The sequence below is a fragment of the Portunus trituberculatus genome, chromosome 40 (genome assembly GCF_017591435.1).
Source record: "Portunus trituberculatus isolate SZX2019 chromosome 40, ASM1759143v1, whole genome shotgun sequence".
Classification (NCBI taxonomy): domain Eukaryota; kingdom Metazoa; phylum Arthropoda; class Malacostraca; order Decapoda; family Portunidae; genus Portunus; species Portunus trituberculatus.
The window spans coordinates 775,001-797,500 of NC_059294.1; the positions used below are offsets into that span (position 1 = coordinate 775,001).

A 22,500-nucleotide genomic window follows, 5' to 3' on the forward strand; every position below is an offset into this window, starting at 1 on the left:
TTTAGGTCTGCTTGTTTGTCTCTGTTCCTTTCTGTCTGTCCGTCCATCAGTTTCTTATTTCAGTGCACACAGGCCTTCCAGTGAGATGAAATAATTGCCACTACTTATACCAATAGTAATGTTTCTTTCCATCTGTCCCTCTGTCCGCCAGCCTGTTTTTTTTTTTTTTTCTATTATTATTTTTTTTATTTATACCATGTGGGCTTTTCACGGGAATTTATGGGCTAAAGGGGATACATTTTTAGGGTAGCTCCTATCTCAAAGCCCACCCGCTAGGAAACCATTTCCCTGAGTGAGGAGGCCAAACCTACACTCAGACCGTGGACAGGATTCGAACCCGTGCGCTTGGAGACCCCTCGGACCCCAAAGCACGCATGGTTTCACTTTTCCCTCTGCATTCCTACATTTTCTCTATGTTCTATAGTTCTTTCTCATGTTCTGTTTTCTTTTACGTGCCTGTTTGTGTGCCTGTCTACCCAACGCGTCTCTCTCTCTCTCTCTCTCTCTCTCTCTCTCTCTGTAATTAGTTTGTGAATATGAACATCCCTCTAGTCTAGCTAGTCTCCTGGTTATTTGTCTATCCTTTATGTCTTTCACTAGGAATGTATGACTGTCTGTCTGCCTGCCTTTCTGTTTGTGTAGGTCTACTTATGCATTTATATTATTCTATGTATGTATGTATGTATGTATGTATGGATGGATGGATGGATGGATGGATGGATGGATGGATGGATGGATGAATAGAAGGGATGGATTAATGGATCTCTCTCTCTCTCTCTCTCTCTCTCTCTCTCTCTCTCTCTCTCTCTGACGCAGCAGCTAATCCCAAAAATTTAATTCTTGTGTTTACGGGACGAGAAATGAACTCTGGTGAAAACCTTTTTTCCACCGCATCCGGCCATCCTTTTTAGCACACACACACACACACACACACACACACACACACACAGACTGTAGAATATTTGCACTCCCCTTGTATTCCCCACACACAGTAACCAACAAAAATATCTTTAAAAATAAGGTGTATATTTGCTACCTCATAACTACCTCCCCGTCCTCCTCCTCCTCCTACTTCATCTTCATTTTCCTCTCATCGCAATCTGTACGTTGCCTCTAATACTCCAGGACGTTTTTAATACTGCTTCCCTTTGACCTGAGTGGAAGGAGAAGGAGGAGGAGGAGGAGGAGGAGGAAAAATATACGAAAAGAGATGTTGAGAATATTTCCAAGCTAAAATTAAAAGGAATAGCGTGCATGTATATATACGTATAAGAAAAAAAACAACAACAGAGAAACGGAAGAAACAGTGGTGATCGTTTCGGTGACTATGAATTTATGTATTTCCATTTATATGTGGATGAATGTGCTTTTTGTATGCAATGTATGCTTGTAACGTTCCAGGTGTCGCGACTTATGCGCCTTAGTGTAAGAGTAATATGCTGGACAGTATTAATTGTGTGTGGTGTGGTCAATCAGTATGTCTAAAATCTACCTATCTACTTGTGCATATAGGCTGGTAGGAAGAATGAAGGTCCCTATTTCTATAACTAATTCATTTAGGATTGAAGCACACGTTGCAAGACTGTCAGCTGCTGCTCTCTCTCTCGGAAAAATATTTGAGCCGAGACCTGACAGGCTATCTCATTTCCTGTCACACGCCATCACTAACAGCTCTCTGTTCGTAAAGAAATTTTCGACATTCTAAGCAAGATTTACGCCTAAAAAAAAGCAGCATGGAAGGATATTCATCACTGAACAACGAGGCAACACATATACTAGAACGTGTGTGTGTGTGTGTGTGTGTGTGTGTGTGTGTGTGTGTGTGTGTGTGTAATTCACCACGGTTGTCTGCTGGTCACCCAGCAAGCCTTTCCCATTACGGAGCGAGCTCAGAGCTCATATAGACCGATCTTCGGGTAGGACTGAGACCACAACACACACTTCACACACCGGAAAAGCGAGGCCACAGCCCCTCGAGTTACATCCCGTACCTATTTACCGCTAGGTGAACAGGAGCCACACATTAAGAGCCTTGCCCATATGTCTCACCGCTTTCCAGGATTCGAATCCGGACCCTGTCGGTTGTGAGCCGAGCGTGCTAACCACTACACTACTCGGTATGTGTGTGTGTGTGTGTGTGTGTGTGTGTGTGTGTGTGTGTGTGTGTGTGTGTGTGTGTGTGTGTCTGAGAGTTGGAACACAGCATATCTCTGTCACATAGTGCAATTAGAGAGCGACATGATAACACCGTCACTGTGATTATCATGTAAGAGCTGCGTGGAACGGCCCGCCGCTGTTAAACACTCGATGAACAGCGGCGATAATCATACTATTATAGTAGCCAATATGTCTTACTGTCGCGTCGTAAAAGTATCAACATTATACCACTAACCATCCAAATTATCCTCTCTCTCTCTCTCTGTCTCTCTCTCTCTCTCTCTCTCTCTCTCTCTCTCTCTCTCTCTCTCTCTCTCTCTCTCTCTCTCTCGCTCGCTCTCTCTCTTTCTTATTTACTTCGTTCAGCGTGTAATAGAGTTAGCCTATTAATGGCTTCCCCACAGCAGGCGTCTTTTGCTTTGTCGCATCGCTTCTCCTTCGGGACGATTATTGTCTGACTGGTGTGTGTGTTTTGCTAGCTCAATAAGAGTGAAGTGTAGGCCGCGCACGAGCAAGGCGTGAGATGAATGGAAAGAAGGGCGACTTATCAAAGCTCGCTGCTCCTCAGAGACCAAAGAAGATGGGATTTCCTATTCACCGTCATCTAATCTCTTAGCATACTAATTATGTCATGCCGTGTGGTGTTGTCTATTCATAAGTGCTTGTGTCGTAGCTGTATTCGTTTTGCACTTGTTTACCGCGTTCGGGTTCTTAGTTCACTGTTTTTCTCTTCTCTGTGTTCAAGGGTTCATTTTCATGTTTACATTATATCAGCATGCGCGATAGATTTTGACGACGACTGTATTGTTCCATAGCTTCATAATGCATTAGTGAGATTAAGTTCATACGTATCCATCACTCCCTTTCAACTCTATGTCATAGTAATAAAACCAGACTTTTTATGGCTATAGTCAGGTTTCCAAGAGTTGTGTTGCCGCACCGCGAGGGAGCACAGCCGGCGAGGCCACAACGCCACGCTATTGAAGTCAGTTCGCTACTTCACCAAGCGCCTCCCTTTCACTTCACAAGAAACGCTTTGCCTGCTAAACACTGAGCTCGTCTCCTTTCATCTACATAACAACACCGCCCGTCCCTCCACCCTCTCTCTCTCTCTCTCTCTCTCTCTCTCTCACGCACACACACACCTTTCTCCTCAAGGTACAAGTAATACACCTTGGGGGGGTGGGACGCGTCTTGCTGGAATAGGGGGAAATATTTTCCAAGAGTATTTCATAAAAACGATATTCTTTTCGCACGAAATATTGCCAAGCAAAACACACACACACACACACACACACACACACACACACACACACACACACACACACACACACACACACACACACACACACACACACACACACACACACACACACACACACACACACACACACACACACACACACACACATAAGGTAAGAAGGCTGCTGTGGAGTTTTAGGATCAGTGTGTTTCCTCGTTATACAAACAGGGAGCGGTGAGCCCAGTAGCACCACACCACAAAGACGAAAGCAGTATAGGCAATTAGAAAAGAAAGATACTCATCAGGAAACTTTTCGCCTAAAGTTTTACAGACAGAGACAAAGGAAGGGAAATAAGAGGAAGCCCCTCTGTCAGAGTTGGCTGTAATGGGGAAGAAAAGGTGATATTGGTGTGTGTATGTCTGTGTGTGTGTGTGTGTGTGTGTGTGTGTGTGTGTGTGTGTGTATGTAATTCACCTCGGTCGTTTGCTGGTCATCCAGCCAGTCTTCCCCATTACGGAGCGAGCTCAGAGCTCATAGACCGATCTTCGGGTAGGATTGAGACCACAACACACTCCACACACCGGGAAAGCGAGGCCACAACCCCTTGAGTTACATCCCGTACCTATTTACTGTTAGGTGAACAGGGGCCACACATTAAGAGGCTTGCTGTGTGTGTGTGTGTGTGTGTGTGTGTGTGTGTGTGTGTGTGTGTGTGTGTGTGAGAGAGAGAGAGAGAGAGAGAGAGAGAGAGAGAGAGAGAGAGAGAGAGAGAGAGAGAGAGAGAGAGAGAGATTACCACCACTACTATCTATCTCACATACACACAATCAATCACAGGTATTAGCAGGCATCATAAAATGTCCACCCCAGTGCAGCTTTATTTCCGCAAAGCACAAAACGGTGTAATGTCATGAAATTCGTCTCACTAATCTCACGGGAGCACTCCGACCCAACGCGCACCACAGTGAATACAGTGTCACAAAGCTGCATTAGTGAGGACAGTGCCGCCTCTTATGTAGTGCTGCGTTATAAGGTCACAAATACACTAATGAATACACTATACACGATGCAGTTGTCTGTTATAAGGTCATAAATTAAATTCGAACGCGTGGCTCTTGTTATAATCTGCAATAATGTGAGAGAGTGATTTGCGCGCGCACACACACACACACACACACACACACACACACACACACACACACACACACATTCACTCTGTTTGTCTGTCTCTCTCTCTCTCTCTCTCTCTCTCTCTCTCTCTCTCTCTCTCTCTCTCTCTCTCTCTCGACTTTATGAAGTATTCTTTTTCTTTGTCCCTTTTTTCCTCCATATTCTTCTCTTAGAAAGTCTCCACAACACATGAGAAAAGAGAAAATCAGCGCACCAAACACTTATCCCACTTACTCACACTTATGCTTCACCATGACACGTCCTCCACTCGCAACTTCCCGTCCGTGTCTTTACAAAACTCTTCCGCATTTCGCTGAATCTGAAGCGTCCAATCGGTATCCTTTCATAATAAGATACAAAAGAATGGGAAACTTGAAGAAAAGAATGGAAGAATGGAACGGAGGAGAGGGGGGGAAGGGAAGGGAAAGACTTGAGAGACAGACGGGCAAGAGAAAGTATGTGGAAAATAGAGAAAAGAGGGTGGGAGGTGGGAGAGAAGGACAAAGAAAGGATGAAATAGAAAGGAAAGTATGCTGAATGGAGGAGAGAAGGAAAAGAAAGACGGAAGAGGAAAGAGATGGAGGAAAGGAAGGAGTTAGCAAAGAGAAAGGATATATAGTAAAGAAGAAAAGGGAGAGGAGGGAGAGAGAAATGGAAGAGAGAAAGACAAGACTGAGAAAAGATGAAAGGCGAAAAGAAAGAGAAAAACATAAGATTCGATAAAGAAGAAGCAGAAAGTAAGAATGAACAGATATAATAAAAAAATGGAAGTTATGGGGGAAGAAAGGAGAAAAGAATAAAGGGAGAGGAAAGACAGATAGTGAAAAGTGTAAAGCATGATGAGAGGAGGCAAGGCAAGGGACAGGCGGATACATAAGGAAGGAAAAAACAGAGACAGAGAAACGCCGTGGGTAGTTAACGGAAAAAAAGGAAGTAGAAGAGAAAAAAGTGAAGGAGGAAAGAAAAATAAAAAGGAGGCAAGGTGACGTGCGACAAACAGGAGAGGGAAAAAAGAAGAGAGGGGAAGAAAGAATAGATGTGGGGAGAGGAGGAAAGAGGTGAAGGAAGGCGAGGAGCAAAATAATAGGAAAAAAAAGGAGAAAATGGAATGGAAGGAAGAGGAAAAAAAAGGAATGCAAGAAAGTGAGAGAGTGGAAGATAAAAAGAGAAGACGGGAGAAAAAGAATGAAAATGGAAAGAACATTTATAAAAGCAGAAAGAAAATGCAGGAAGAAAGGCAAAATTATTGGAGCGAGGCAGGAAGATAAATATTTAAACGAAGAAGGAAATGAAAGAACGAAGAAAACATGGAAGGAAGAAAAAAAAACGAACAGGAGAAAGAAGGAGACTAAAAAGATCAGCTAAAAAAAGGGAGAGTGAGGCAGGAAGGTTAGGCATAAAAGAAACTAATGGAAAGAACGGAAAAAACATAATAAAAGGAGAAGAAAAGAGTAAAAAGAAAGGAGTGGAGCAAGAGGGTAAGGAATGACCAGCAGCGCAACCTCTAGTACGTAAAAACGCCCCTATTCACTAACGTCTTGCTTGTTGTCGTGTTTCTCTCCCCTCCTCCTTCTCCTCCTCTTCCTCTCCCTCCTCCTCCTCCTCCTCCTCCTCCTCCTCCTCCTCTTCCTCCTCCTCCTCCTACTTCCTCATTCTTTACCTTCTTTCAAGTCTTTTCCTCCTCCTCCTCCTCCTCCTCCTCCTCCTCCCCTTATTCCTTGGTCATCTTTCTTCTCATTTTCCTCTTTTATGCTTCACTTTCACCTTTGTTTACTTATCGCTATCGTGCTGTTTCGATCTCTCCATCCTCTACCTCTTTCTTCTTTTCCTCCCTGTCGTCCTCCTGCTCGTTTTGCACCTCCTACAATTTCTCTCCATCCACAAAGAAGAGGATGGATGGTAAATCCCTCACTCCATTTCGCGAGGTTTGTTATCAATGTCTGCAAAATCCAGCGGGATATATCGGAGTCCTTCAGCCACTCCTGCAGCTCCTTTGCACCCATAACGAGTTACACGCGACGACCATAAATATTTCCCAGCCGCCGCTCACGAAATTGCTTTCCAGGATATTGAGCAAGGCGCAGGGAGCAGTGCTTATGAGGGCGGCTGGGCTGGACTGGACGAGAAGGTGGGAGTGAAAGTGGTAAGTCAGTGCTCAAGTAATGGGGATGTACCACGTTTGTCGGATGAAGAAGGTGGAGACAGCATTATCTATGAAGGTGTGTGGACTGGGTTAGGCTGGGTGGGACTGGGCTGGGAAGGTAGGCAAGAGTATAGTAATTCAATTTTCTGTAAAGGGAATAAGAAGCGTTTTGTGGGGTTAGCGGGAACTAAGTAAAGGCAGAATGTTTATGGAACGTTTGCTATGAGGATGACAAGACATACATACAGCAAAGAGTATGTATAGTAAGGCAGTGTTCAAGAGGTAACACTGACTGGTAGAAGGAGATGAAGGTGTGAAGAAAGCAAGTTGCAGCCTCCTGCTCCTCCTTCTCCTCCTCTTACTCAGCCTTCGACACACACACACACACACACACACACACACACACACACACACACACACACACATTTTCTCTTCATCTTGTACGACACACACAGAATAAGGAAACACATGTCCCTTGGATTATTAATAGTAATCTTATGTCACACACAAAGAATCTGTGTGTGTGTGTGTGTGTGTGTGTGTGTGTGTGTGTGTGTGTGTGTGTGTGTGTGTGTGTGTGTGTGTGTGTGTGTGTCTGCCGTTCTATACACATTTCTTTCTCAGAGATTCCAGCTCGACAGAGTCTCATAAGGCCCAAGACTACTTATTACTGGTTGTTGTTTGTTCTTCCTTTCGTTCCTTTGTGATTCGTGGGGGTAGGAGTGCAACACGAGTACCTCTTCCACACAATGGGAAAACATTATCCACTCGTATACTACAACAATGTGTGAAAAGAAACTGAAAAGAGAAAAGGAACGAATTCTGCGAAAATTCTACAGTACAAGATATTTTTAATTGTCACTAGGTACATTGTTCGTGTCTTTACAATGACATTTTCCTATAATTTTATCAAAAGAAATGCCGTTTTATAAAAGCTGATATCTATATATAGGAGTAATATCATTCTTCGTCATCACCTAACACTATCACTAGGTATCTTCACCACCCATCACCTCCAGGCGCTTATACATAGTACTGTGTCCTTGATCACACGGTACCCATTCATCAATCGTGCCCAACACAGTACATCACACCCCTTCACCACCCAACCCATGCACCACACGCGGACAAATGATGGCTCTACAAATTAAATTACGGTTTCTTCTTTTAATTTTTTCCTCGTGCTTGGGTACTGATAAAATAACAGTAGTAGTAGTGGTGGTGGTTGTGCTATTCTAGCAGTAGTATGTACTACCAGCATTAGTAGTAGTAGTAGTAGTAGTAGTAGTAGTAGTAGTAGTAGTAGTAGTAGTAGTAGTAGTAGTAGTGGTGGTGGTGGTGGTGGTGGTGGTGGTGGTGGTGGTGGTGGTGGTGGTGGTGGTGGTAGTGGTGGTGGTTGTTGTAGAGGTAGAGGTAGTAGTAGTAGTAGTAGTAGTAGTAGTAGTAGTAGTAGTAGTAGTAGTAGTAGTAGTAGTAGTAGTAGTAGTAGTAGTAGCAAAAAGAATACAGAAAAAAGAGGAGGAGGAGGAGGAGGAGGATTAAGATTAGGAGGAGGAGGAGGAGGAGGAGGAGGAGGAGGAGGAGGAGGAGGAGAAAACAAGAGGAGAAAATTGTATGACTAGAAAAAGGCTTATGTAGTCTGGTTTGGATCATAAAGGTGGCCGTAACTCTTGTGGCAGCATAACTATCGCCGCTACTCGCCTGCAGTGGCCGCTGCTTACCACTTTAAGCGTCAATATATGGAAAAAACAGTGACTCATTTCCACAGAATTATAACCATTCTTCTACATTCTACTCTGAATTTCCACAATGCAAAGTAAACACTGATATACATCGAGCGGTGAAACACGCGATGGATTCTTTCCCTCTACACAGTTGATCCAGTATCCCGCTGCCGATAGCTGATGTTTGAACTAGGACGGCACGAAATAACGCTCAATGAATTACGGTCGCGTCAATATACGCCAATATACGGCGTCAAAAATGAAAGAGAAAATTGCATCACACACCGGAATTTTGCAAGTTTCCTCGCGTGATGGAATGAGGGATTTTTTTTTTTCAGGCATTTTTTTTAAATACTCCCAAAATTGTCTGTATAATGAAGAGGTGGATGCCCAGTAATGAAATAACAAATAACTCATACCTTTCCTGTAATCACTTTCTTGTTCTATTTGCCTTCAAAACCTATCATTTCAAATCCTGCAGGCTGTCCGTGCCTTGTCATATTCTTCAGCAACGGCAAGCAGGTCTGACAAACAGGAACATGATTAATAGGTTAGTTTAAAAAGATTCAGTCCATAAATATTGTAGGGAATCACTGGAATAGACTCAGTAATTAGGTTCTTCAGTGCTTGGTTGAAGTGGAATCTTATTGAAAGAATAGATAAATTCGTGATCAGAATGACAAGTGGATGGATACAGGCGTACAGTGCAGACGTTATTTTTTTATGTAAGAAGGGAAAATTGGCCAAGGGCAACATAAACGAAAAAAAAAGGCTCACTTAGTTGCCAGTCCCTATGCAAGTTCGAGAGTTAGACAAAATAAAGGGATATATGTCTTGAAACCTCTCTGTTAAATTAAGTCAAGTCATAGGAAGTTGGAAATAGAGAAGCGGGTAGGGAGTTCCAGAGTTTACCAGAGAAAGGTATGAATGATTGAGAGTACTAGTTAACTCTTACATTAGACAGTTGGACATAGTATAAAGGGAATGTCATTTGTATCGTCTACTGACTTCTTGCACTTTCCCTGGGACAGAGACGTCATCAAACAGCCAATAATCCTAATAATCAATCTAATTCACGAATCAAAAAGTCAATCAGATAAACAACCATTCCCATTAAGCATAATAATGTGGAGTAAGTTTCTCTCTTGAAATTAACATCGCTTTAAGACTTTGGAAAACATACCGCATTTTGTCTCTCAAAGAATCGACTCCCATGCCTGGACTTGAAGTTTCTGGTTGGACGCATTCTCGTCACCATCCCCTAGGATCTCAAACCAATCGGTGCTGGTAATTTCTGGAGCGTTGCTTTTTTTTTTTTTATCCCGCCTAGTCACTGCAGGGGATGACAAAGGACGGAGGAGGAGGAGGAGGAGGAGGAGGAGGAAAAACAACAATAACAAGAAGAAGAACAACAACAACAATGAAATCGTGTGATAATTTTTGATGAGAAGATGACCTTAAAAAGATGGTTTGAAAAGGAGGTGTGTAAAAAGAAAGGGAAACAATGGCTGGGGTGGAAACGAGAAGAGATGAAGTACAAGTAGTGGTGGCTATGACGGTGGCGGTGGTGGTGGTGGTGGTGATGGTGGTGATTATGATGATGGTGATAGTGGCAGTACATTACGTATTTCCACTAAAAAAAAAAAAAAAAATTTACGTCAAGAAGACATTTCATTACACACACACACACACACACACACACACACACACACACACACACACACACATTTCCCCACAACAATCATTCACACCTAGAGGCATTAAAACTTGCGAGAGGTGGTGGAGGTGGAATGACACGTTGTCAAGGCAGCAGCAGCCAACCAGCCACTCCTCCACCCCGCCACACTCGTTCAAGCGGTGCCGCCTGGTGGTGTCGCGGCTCAATGGCTGCAGGGCCGTGGGGCTTCGCTAGGGACGACTGTCAGGCCAGGAAAGGACGGACACCCGAAATATATTAAAAATGAGTAAGATTGAGATATGTGATAGGCTTCCCAAACCTTGCCGCTGACGCAACTGGTAATCTTGATGGCACGCCTCCTAGGAACAGCCTCCAGATGGTTGTTCCTCTTAGAGATGTATGGCCTACCACCGGGCTCAACTTACGTCATCCATCGCGAGCCACTTTAGCCGCATCGTTCCAGAAAAAATTATTGAAACCAAGTGTGATGCTAAGTCATGTTTCTCCCGCCGTAACGACTCCGAAATGCTCTCAGTCTTCTTTTGAGGAAACGCTAACATATTGCCACTTCAAACCTACCATGGTTCAGCATTGGTGGTGGTGGTGGTGGTGATAGAAGGAGCATTACAGAGGACGCAATGGTGGTGATGGTAGCAATAACGGTATATGGTAGTAAGGACAGTGAGAACGGACCTTCATCTTATCCCTTGTTGAATATTATCATCTTTCTTTCCGTTTCCCACGCTGTTCCCTTTCCCTTCCCTTTATTTATTAAGAACATAAGAAATTTAAAGAAGCTGCAAGAGGCCACCAGGCCTACATGTGACAGTTCCTGTGTGAACAAAGTCCACCTATCATCCTCATCCAAAGATTTGTCTTATCTTCTTTTAAAGCTCCTATTGACTCAGCACTAACATGATTACTGAGTCCGTTTCATTCACCAACCACTTTGTTAGAAAACCAGTTCCTTCCCATTTTTTTCCTAAACCTAAATTTCTGAAGCTTGAACCCTTTATTCCTAGTTCTATCTTGGCTACTAATCTTAAGAGCTTTGCTCATGTCCCCATCACTTCATTAAATACTTCTATTAAGTCCTCTCTTAACCTACGTCTCTCTAAGGAATGCAAAATTAGTACCTTTAATTTCGCTTCGTAGGGAATATCCCTCATCCTCTGCATCCTTTTAGACATTCTTCTAGTACTGATTCTAATAGACCAATATCCTTCCTATAATGTGGAGACTAGAACTGTACATTATATATCTAAATGTGGTCTGACCAGCGTCATATATACGTAACTTTAATGTTGCTTCAGGATTTCTGCTTTTAACATACCTTGAAACGAATCGCAATATCCTAAAAATTAATCTTAGTACCCTAAAAAGTAGTAACCTCGCCTCTCCCCACATCACTCCAGCCCTCGAAGCAACACCCAGCATCACAGTCTCTTCGCCCATAGCATTCTAGTGACATCAAATCTTACGCGCACAATATGATACACTTAAGGATACTAGGTATGCATTCAAAGCGATCAAAGCCAGTACTGGACACATTTGCATTCCCTTGTGTCGTGTATAATTTATCGAGGACGTGGATTGATTTCAGGTCAGTTCTCAGATAAACGATGAAAGTGAACGAATAATACTTAGCTATTCCTCATAATGATGTAAGTATTGCTAACGCTGCTGCGACCAACACTACTACTGTTACTACTATGACTACTATTACTACTGCTACTACTACTACTACTACTACTACTACCACTACTACTACTACTACTACTACTATTACTAGTGTGTGTGTGTGTGTGTGTGTGTGTGTGTGTGTGTGTGTGAAGGAAAGGCCCCAAAATATTACAGAAGGGGACATTCATTACGTTACTTCCTGAAAAAAAAAAAAAAAAGGTTATAAAGAGCTGGACAATCTAAGAACCACTAACCACTATGGGTTCTTTTCGTCCTTTTCTCTCGTTCTCATAGTTTCTATCCTCCCCTTCGACTTCTTCCTCCTCCTCCTCCTGCTGCCGCTGTTATTGTTACTGCCACTCGTACTCTCTATTACCGTCACAAGATGAGTCAATCATATACTCATCCCAACATTTCTTTCTTCCGCCGGCTATTTTCTCTTCTCTGGCCTTCCCTTTCTGTCTCCGTGTCTTGCCTCCTGCCATTACATATAGTACTTGTGACCGTATGTGAATGGATTTGACTTTTCTCGGCTCCTTAGAGGGAAACATGTCCACAAATGCTGACAAATGGAGAACGCTGTAATGAAACATGATGAAGCCAGCTGATATCCAGACTGCGATGAGAGATGAGGTTATAGTGTCTATGATGCCAATATTATGATTCCTTTTTCTCGCTTTCAGTTGTTTTACCAAAAAGGAAAGAAAAAAAAAGAAAAAAAATGTTTGGCGTGAATTCCATGAAAACAAAACATGCAAGTAATGTGTATAGTTAAGGCGAAACACAAACCTGCGAATAGTGAATAGTCGTGAATAGTGCAGTCGTGTAGTCTTGCCCAAAATAGCGGATTGAAGCTAACATAAACCAGAGGAGAGCGTGTTAGCGACTTTGCCGTGATGACCACTAGACCCATGGTACAATAACGAGAGACAGTCAGACAGGTAGACGCACGAGAGTCTTGAACTAACAGCCCTACTGGTAAGTCTTCTGAAACGCTGTTTCTGTGAGTTCATCCACTCGCCTAGCCAGCTCTGATCGCAATAGTCTGCTACTCAATAAATCATGAATAATTAATATAAAACTTTTTTCTTTTCATGATCCATTAGTTATACAGTTGAAAATTAAATATGATACACATTAGTGATTGAATGTTGATGATATTTCATAGCGATAGACAAGATATTGTACGGATAAAGACATGTCAGATAGCCTAGTAGATGTGGCTCAAAAACATTGTTAGTGGATTTTTCAAGCCATATACATTATGCATAATTGCATAATGCACATTGATTTCCTCTGATTCTCTTCGCCTTCATGTACCTTCGTCGTCTTCCTCAGCACCTCACTGTTCTCTCTACATATAAAACTACAAGAGGCTAAAGGCTAATGCACGTATGAGTCTAAAGGCGATCCACACTATACAGGAACGGTCACGCTCTGTTTACGGTGCTGTCACATACTAAATGCATTTCAGTGGGGACCGTAAGCCATTGAAATGCATGTAATATGAATGGACCGTGAGTGCATACCGCTATTTAAACGTGGCAATCCATTCCTTTAGCTTGCATCGGCCCTAAACTATTCACACTTCATATAGGTACTTTATTCTTGAGTGTAAACCCATGGTACAATAACGAGAGACATCAAAAGTTATTGTACCATGGTACAGTCAGTAGCCTGTAAGGCTGGCATAGCCTGTAAATTATGGACTAGGTCTAGGCTACTAGTAGAACTAATTTCGTTCATTAGGCATAAGCAGATTATACAATTTCTAATTTGGAGTGTTGAAACTGATCAGATTTAGCCAGTAAATCTAAGTTTCCTTACCTGTATTTTCTGCAGAAAGGCCACTTCCATTATCGTGTCCACGAAATGGCAGATTTTGATCAGGGACTGCCTCAGTTTTAGATCCCTCCAACTCCTTGGAACTGGGGAACCTAATAACTCATATTTCAAATTGCGCTTAATTTGGGCGGAACTAAAATGTTGCTCACAAATCACGGCATTATTTACGTTTACTGTGTCAGCACGATAGCATTTTGGAGCCACTGTCTTGCGATGGTCTTGTTCTTGCGGAATTTATAATATTTAAAATTACTAGACTTGGCAGGCGTGCATCCATACACTGCACAAGGTCTAGCTTTGCCCATACTAACAATAAGAAATTAATATTAAGGCACATGAAACATACAATCCAAGATCAAATTCTGCCACACGTGTACACTCACTCGAAGATATGGAGTTGTTTACACGACCGGATGACGTCACTGAGTCAGCTGGTGGTTCCAATAATGTTCTCGTGCGTCTGCCTATCAAAAAGTTATTGTACCATGACTAGACCGATGTACTTTTACACTTACACCCGTATCTGTAACCGTACGTGATCCTGTCATAGATCAGCTTCTGCAAAATGATGGGAAACGTCTAACTGTGAATTGCAACACACGAGGAAGCGTGATTTGTACTAATTCCATTTCTTTCGTTGTATTCACTTTGGCTCGTATTTAGTATCAGAATAGAGAGACAGACAAGTACATCATACTATTTACTCCGCAATGATCTGGCAGAGACATTTCTTTTTTCTGACTATCACTTCAGGTTGCATTTCAATATCAGAATACAGAGACAGACATATTCGTAGCCCATATTCACTCAGTAATGACCTCGTTGACTGCAAAGATGTTTATAGTTCATGTTTATACAAAAACAACATCCATAACTGCTAACAAGAAGAAAAAAGTCCCTCTCCACCTCTCACACACCAAGAAGTTATGACGAGATAAAAGATTACCAAAAGTTATATTACTTCCTCCCTCTTCTGCCGCGCTTGCTTAATTGCTTATCCTCGCTTCAGAGATGATGCAAAGACGCCTCTACCTGATCTCTGAAAGCTTTACATTCTTTTTTTTTTTATGAAGAACACTGACTGACACGACTCTCTTCTATATAAGCCTGTAAAACTACCACTAACTGATCTTTTTCTTTTTTCTGATAACATTTGGACTTTAATTTTTATCATGACTTTTGTGGTGTGATTAGACGACTTTATTGACATTAGGAAGGGTTTAAGGAGGTCAGAAGATGAATGGCCAGATTTCACTATCTTAATCTCCACATTAGTTTCTGAAGCTGTATAAAGTAAAGTAAGCAGACTAAATATTAAAAAGCGTCACGGTATTACATAAGAACATAAGAAAGGAGGGAAGCTGCAAGACGCCGCCAGGCCTATACGAGGCAGTCCAAGTGTGCTTAATCTACCTAATTCCCTCTATCTTCCCCATCCATGAATTTATCTAACCTTTTTTTAAAGCTCCCTATTAACTCAGCCCTGACTACATGCCCACTGAGACCGTTCCACTCATCAACCACTCTGTTTGAAAACCAGTTCCTTCTTATTTCCTTCCTAAACCTGAATTTTTCAAGTTTAAACCCATTATTTCTGGACAGAACCAGAAATAATGGGTTTAAGCGCTCTCTCTCTCTCTCTCTCTCTCTCTCTCTCTCTCTCTCTCTCTCTCTCCTGCTGGGCCATACATCTCACCTCGACCACCTGCAGCATTCTCTAATATCGCCTATTACTCTTACACATCAATTACTTACAAGCTACAATACATCGCCTGCTTTCGTATCGCAGTGCACAGCCAAATACTTTAGTTTCTAATATTTTCTGCCCTTGAATTGCTCTTTGTGTTCCACCAAAACATATATCCACTCCTCCTCCTCCTCCTTCCCCCATCCCCCTCTTTCTCCTTCTCTTCTTTCTTCTCTCCCTCCTCTTCCTCCTCGTAGACGTACTCAGTGTTAAGGCGCGTCCGTGTTCGATGGAAGGCTTGTAATATATTAGTATGAAAGTAGGAATTGCAGGGGAAGGGGAGAGAGGAGCACAAACAGACGGAGCAGGAAACAGGAATTATGTGAAGGGAGAGACAACACGTATGAGGACGGAGTGAGGAACGTGAGCTTAGATTGCGGGTAAGCGAATAATATGAAGTATTGAAGGGAAGGGAGAAGATGCGAAAGAGGATGATGGAAATAAAGATGGACAATAACCAGTGAAAGAGAAATGTTAAAGATGGAAGGTAATGGCATTGGCTATCAGAATGTAAGGGAAAAGGGGATAATCACTAAAGAAACGTTGGAAAATATTGAAAGAAAATTAAGGGCAACTGCTGCGAAGAGTTAGATAGGCAAAATGAAAAATGTGCTGGCAAAAATACGAATGTAGGAAATAAAGCATCAGGCAAGAGAGGGAATGAAAAAGATGAAAAAGACAAGATTATTAGATGTGAAAAAAAAAAAAAAATAGATAGACGTATTATGAAGTGTCAAATGAAGTGAGTATAAGAAATATGAATGTAAGAATTTTTACTGTATGTCTCCCTTCCGTGGCCTCGCTGCACAATGCCGCCGCCGCCTTCCTCTCACTCATATTCTGTCCAACTCCCTAAAGCAAGAGTTAACCAGTACTCTCTGTCATTCATACCTTTCTCTGGTAAACTCTGGAACTTCCTACCTGCTTCTGTATTTTCAACTTCCTATGACTTGACTTCATTTAAGAGGGAGGTTTCAAGACATTTATCTCTCGAACCTGCTTGGGGACTGGCAATTAAGTGGGCCATTTCTAATTTCACTCTTTATGTTACCCCTGGCCAGCTTTCCTCTCTTACATAAAAAAGTACAGCTTCAGGTATCGAACATGGTCATTTTTCTCTTGTGCCTTAATTACGAGTACCATTTAGGAAACAGGTGGCCTTACAGGTAGTCATGGTAACGTGTTAATTAAGTACGCTTCCTTGTTATCCTTCCTTCCTTCTTTGTTATCTTTCTTTGTTCTCTTCCTAATTTATAGCATCATCCTTTTTACATTCCTTTTTAGTTGTGGTCTCTCTCTCACCCCGTCCCTTTACCTCTTCTTCCTTCCCTCTCTACATATCATATTTCTTTCACCTCCCACTTCCTCTCTTGTTTCCTTTTTTCTTTTAACATTTCTCCATTTCTTTCATCTTATTTCTTCTTCCTTTTATTCTGATATTCTCTTTTCATCCATTTCTCATTTCAGCTGTTTATTGGGTATTCTCTCTCTCTCTCTCTCTCTCTCTCTCTCTCTCTCTCTCTCTCTCTCTCATGAATATATATTTTTCCTTCTCTTTCCCTTCCCTCTCTCTCTTTTTTCTCTACTAATAAGCTCTCTACGTCTAGTATTCTCTCTCTCTCTCTCTCTCTCTCTCTCTCTCTCTCTCTCTCTCTCTCTCTCTCTCTCTCTCTCTATCTATCTATCTATCTATCTATCTATCTATCTATCTATCTATCTATCTATCTATCTATCTATCTATCTATTTTATCATTTTTCCAATTTTTCTCTCTCCTTCCCAGTATGATATTTTTTCTTCTTCGTCCAGACCAATCCTCTTTTTGAGTTGTATAAGTCTTCGTTCTTTCCCTAATTGCTCTCTCTCTCTCTCTCTCTCTCTCTCTCTCTCTCTCTCTCTCTCTCTCTCTCTCTCTCTCTCCATCTTTTCCTCTCCCTACTTTTTTACCTGCCAACCACATAAGGTATAGCTCTCCTTCATATTTTCTTGATTACCACGCCTCTTCTTCATCCTTTTCCTCTTTTCCTCTTCCTCCTCCTCCTCCTCCTCCTAGTCTGGTATTCTTGCTTTCTTTAGTATCACATTTCACATTCACTCATTTATATGCTTCTAAAGTATTACTGCAAGTGTAAGCTATCATTACCGTCTCGACTCTCTCTCTCTCTCTCTCTCTCTCTCTCTCTCTCTGGAAGGTAATAACCCTACCCTTCCCCTTTGCTCTCCTGAGAGTATTGCCTGATTTGCAATGCAGGTAACCTTTTGATGCGCTCCCCACCCCAACTCTGACGCGCGCTGCTGATGGTAACGGTGATACGGGTTGGTGGTGGTGGTGGTGTTGGTGGTGGTGGAGCTACTTCTAATAATAGGTATGCACTTCTACTGTTATTGTTGTTGTTATTATTGATGTTGTTGTTGTTGTTGCTTTGGGTGTAATATTTAGTACTGCTATTCCCATCACTAGTGCAATGATGATTATGATGATAAAACAGTAACAACCTCATTATAGATCAGAAGTTTCCTTTCATATACTGTGTGTATGTAACCATGTGCGCATACGTATCTGATGTTCTATCTATCTAGCTATCTACCTATCTACGAGTATCTTCCTATCTATCTATCTATAGGTCCGTTTATTTACTTAAGTATCTGACCATCTATCTGTTTGTTTATGTATCTCCTAAGGTGCATTTTTCCTGTGTATTTTTTCTCTCCCTATGCTAATCAAAGATTCAGACAACAACGGTCCCTCTTTCATCACCTTAAGCAGTACATAACAAACCGAGCCAAGACAGTGTTGTAACATACATAGCAACACAAAATGGGGAGGTGCATTGTTCACCTTTTAATACCTGCTCTGATCAAAACAACAGCGAAAAAATAAATAAATAAATGAAATAAGCATGTAATCCAGGTTTCAGTAGGAGTCTAATTAGTCTTCTGTCGCGTGTGTAAATATCTGTAAAAAGCGTAAGACAAAAATGAGATCTTACTGGAGATGCATTGATGGTGTCAACGTTAATTAGCAAGTGTTTTGTAGAATGCTTAAGAAGATGGTGTGAAATGTGAATCCCCCCCCACCTCTCTCTCTCTCTCTCTCTCTCTCTCTCTCTCTCTCTCTCTCTCTCTCTCTCTCTCTCTCTCTCTCAACACAAAGCCTCCTTCTCGCCAATCACAACTCTACCGAGGCCTCCAAATTGGTCATCAGGAGGGGACAATAACCTCTAATGGCTTCCAGTTCTTCTCGCCTGATTGTTAAAAACGAAGATCAAACGTTGACAATATATAGACCACATAGTTAGCTCTCTCTCTCTCTCTCTCTCTCTCTCTCTCTCTCTCTCTCTCTCACTCTCAAACAAAAAAATTAAAGCTACAGCTAGAAAAACAAATCAGAACAGAAGGAAGGAGCAAGAAAAGAAGAAAGTTAAAAAGGAACACGGAAAAGATATCAGGAAGCAAGAAAAGAAAGAGGATAGGAGAGGAGAAAGCAAGGATATTTCAAATATGAAGGAAAAGGAACAAGACAATAGGATAAATAAGAAAGAAAGGATAAAAGAAAAGACGAGAGATGGAGAAGCTTATCTCGTGGACACACACACACACACACACACACACACACACACACACACACACACACACACACACACACGATCGGTCTATGAACTTTGAGCTCCCTCCGTAATAGGGAAGACTGGCTGGGTGACCAGCAAGGGGCCGTGGTGGTGAATTACACACACACACACACACACACACACACACACACACACACACACACACACACGGCCCGGTAGCTCAGTGGTTAGAGCGCTGGCTTCACAAGCCAGAGGACCGGGGCTCGATTCCCCGGCCGGGTGGAGATATTTGGGTGTGTCTCCTTTCACCTATAAAAAAAAAAGGTGAGTAGGCACGGGATGTAAATCGAGGAGTTGTGACCTTGTTGTCCCGGTGTGTGGTGTGTGCCTGGTCTCAGGCCTATCCGAAGATCGGAAATAATGAGCTCTGAGCTCGTTCCGTAGGGTAACGTCTGGCTGTCTCGTCAGAGACTGCAGCAGATCAAACAGTAAATTAAACACAGCACAAGGATCGGGTGACCAAATACATTCAAAAATATGTTTTCTTTCAGATAACCAATTCTATTTTCCTCTCTACCCTATGGCTTCTCTCTCTCTCTCTCTCTCTCTCTCTCTCTCTCTCTCTCTCTCTCTCTATTCTGCTAATTTGTGACAAGACCTTTTAAAGTATCTACGAATTGTTATTTTGCAGTTGAGATACATTAACAGTTGATATAAACGCTTACACACACACACACACACACACACACACACACACACACACACACACACACACACACACACACACACACACACACACACACACACACACACACACATAAAGCAAGCACCAGCTTATCCTGCATTGTTAATCTCTAATCTTTACTGCTGTCTTCCCCGAGCTCCCATTGATGCAAAAGTCAAGCTGCTGCTTTGCCTGCCCATGTCAAGATGTCCTACACACACTGTAACATTCCTCACGGACGGAAAAGATCATGCGTGCACTTTTTGTTCGGTAATAATTAATAACGTCATATTTCCCTTTCAGTTCGCCATGAGTCAAATTTCTGTTGTGCCTGTCCGTGGCTGCATGCCTGTCTCATTTCGTTCAGCGCCCAGAAAATAAATGAGTAATGATCCATAAAAGAAACTGTGACTTGGAACCTCACTATTATGTATCCAACGTCCAATTAAAGTGAGTGCCGCCTTCCTTAGAATTATAGGGATACTTATACATATAATATATACGCTAGCTATTATTACTGTCTATTTTTCTCCTGAAGACTGTTTTGGATTCTTAAGCAAAGGAACTAAACATTGTTGAAACGTGAACACTGTTGTGGTGATTCAGCTAAATAACTAAACACTGTTGGAACGTGAACACTTCTGTGGTGATTAGCAAACCCTTGCCTCCTACCACCACCACTACCACCACCACATTCTTCAATAGCGGTGAGGTAAAAGTATACACCAACATAACCGATACTCGCCTTTCCATAATAAGTCTAAAATAAAACATACAAAATGAATAAGAACAAGATACAGATCCACCTCCATCATCACCGCCTCCCTGAATAGCGCTCAGACGAAAAGATAACCCAGCATAACCCACACTTGCCATTCCATGTTAAATCCTAAATAAATTTACAAAACGAGCATATGAAAACTAAAAAGAGCACACCGGGTTCTTATACTGAAGATATTTATCTCGCCACGGTTTCCTTGCTCGTATTAAAGCGGATTAATTAAGGTCACCTGTAAATACGCTCGGCCGCCATGCAGTTACACTTAGCGAATACAAGCGTTTACAAGTTGTATTTCAATATATATTGTGGCAATAATTCAGCGTTCGTGCTTAAAAGCAGACTTAACTTCTGCACTTTATCTCGTTATGTTTGTTATCTATTTTTCAGCTAAACTTCATAAATAAGAACATAAGCAAACAAGTGAAGCTGTCAAGAGCCATCAAGAGTACCCATAGGTGCCACTACACACATATTCTCCTCCTCCTCCTCCTCCTCCTCCTCCTCCTCCTCCTGCTGCTCCTTTTCTCCCTGGGGTGTTGGATGGCATAGTTGACTAAAAAGGCTCAGGTTCCAATCCTTGCCAAACCTAGTTGCCCGGCGGGAGATATAGCGTTCTCCCCGTTAACCCGGGTACCCATGTCAACTATAGTGTGGTGGTGGTGGTAGTGGTATCTTGATTACTCCTCCTGTGAGCGTCACTATAGGGTGGTGGTATACTGTAGGTACCATACATCTTCACTACTCGTTATAAGCGTCACTATAGAAATAGATAATGCGATATTCTTTTTGTTCCGTGAATTCTAGGTGCCCCTTGTGTGTTTGCACTGTTGCACTGGTGCCACACGACACGAGGGCCTTGGCACTGTGTTGTCTGCACCACCAGGACAGCACACAAGTCACCGCAACACACTGTCACACTCACACTGTCCCGCGCTGCAATGATGCAATCACTCCATCACGCCACGCATTGAATAAGATCATGTTGTCATTCTGATCATCACACGAGTACCATGACAATGGCAAGTACTCACCGAACATGCTGAATGACTGTGACGGACACACCTTAACCCTAACGAAAAGACACACACTGCGTCACTCCTCGCCTGATGGCCTGACGACTGACGAGAGAGGAGAGTTATCACTCGGGTGTCAACATGTACACTGAGTCTGTCTGACAGTTGGCGGGTAATAGGCTAATAGCTGCACTGAGTCATGTCGGATAAACACTACCAGATAATTAACAGTGTAATGCTGTCACCTGTACATTTTCTTTACTCACACAAACAGAAATTTAATTTGTCATTTACTAACTGTTTCCTGTAAAGTTTTCACTGCTTGCATTGTACACACACAAATACACACATAAATCTTATCTTTAATGCCGCGCTGCATCACTCGAGTAGGTAGCCAATCGAGGATGGGGTTGGGAAGTGGGGAGTAATGGAGGCCAATCGTGTGTGGGGGGATAGTTCCCCTTACAAGAGAGTATATATTATTATTTTTTTTTTTGCAAAATAAAGCAAGATATTTAAGACTTCTCTCTCTCTCTCTATATATATATATATATATATATATATATATATATATATATATATATATATATATATATATATATATATATATATATATATATATATTATTTCCTGAGACTATCTTCGTTTGGGGCTCACCATGGACATCTCTCTCTCTCTCTCTCTCTCTCTCTCTCTCTCTCTCTCTCTCTCTCTCTCTGCACCAAGCGTCACGTTCACAAACAAGGTGATTAAAAATAAAACATAAACAAGCATGCACACGTCCCTGCCTTTCCTTTTATACTATCTCTCTCTCTCTCTCTCTCTCTCTCTCTCTCTCTCTCTCTCTCTCTCTCTCTCTCTCTCTCTCACCATCACTACTATTAATAATGATAATGATAATGGTAGAAATAATAATACGAGTAATAATGATTATAGCAATAATAATAATAATAATAATAATAATAATAATAATAATAATAATAATAATAATAATAATAATAATAATAATAATAATAATAATAAT

The 22,500-nt window shown here is 41.9% G+C and overlaps 1 protein-coding gene across 3 annotated transcripts in view; it reads right to left on the reverse strand.

The window, feature by feature from the left end:
• LOC123516242 (neuropeptide CCHamide-1 receptor-like) overlaps positions 1-22,500 on the reverse strand; it is a 56,632-nt gene that overhangs the window by 26,654 nt on the left and 7,478 nt on the right. Inside the window, exon 1 of one of the 3 annotated variants that reach the window (XM_045275474.1) lies at positions 21,495-21,609. The exons of the other annotated variants lie outside the window; for them this stretch is intronic. The gene's annotated coding sequence lies outside the window, so the exon portion shown is untranslated. Of the gene's footprint in view, positions 1-21,494; positions 21,610-22,500 lie in introns of those variants that run through there. 3 annotated transcript variants of the gene reach the window in all.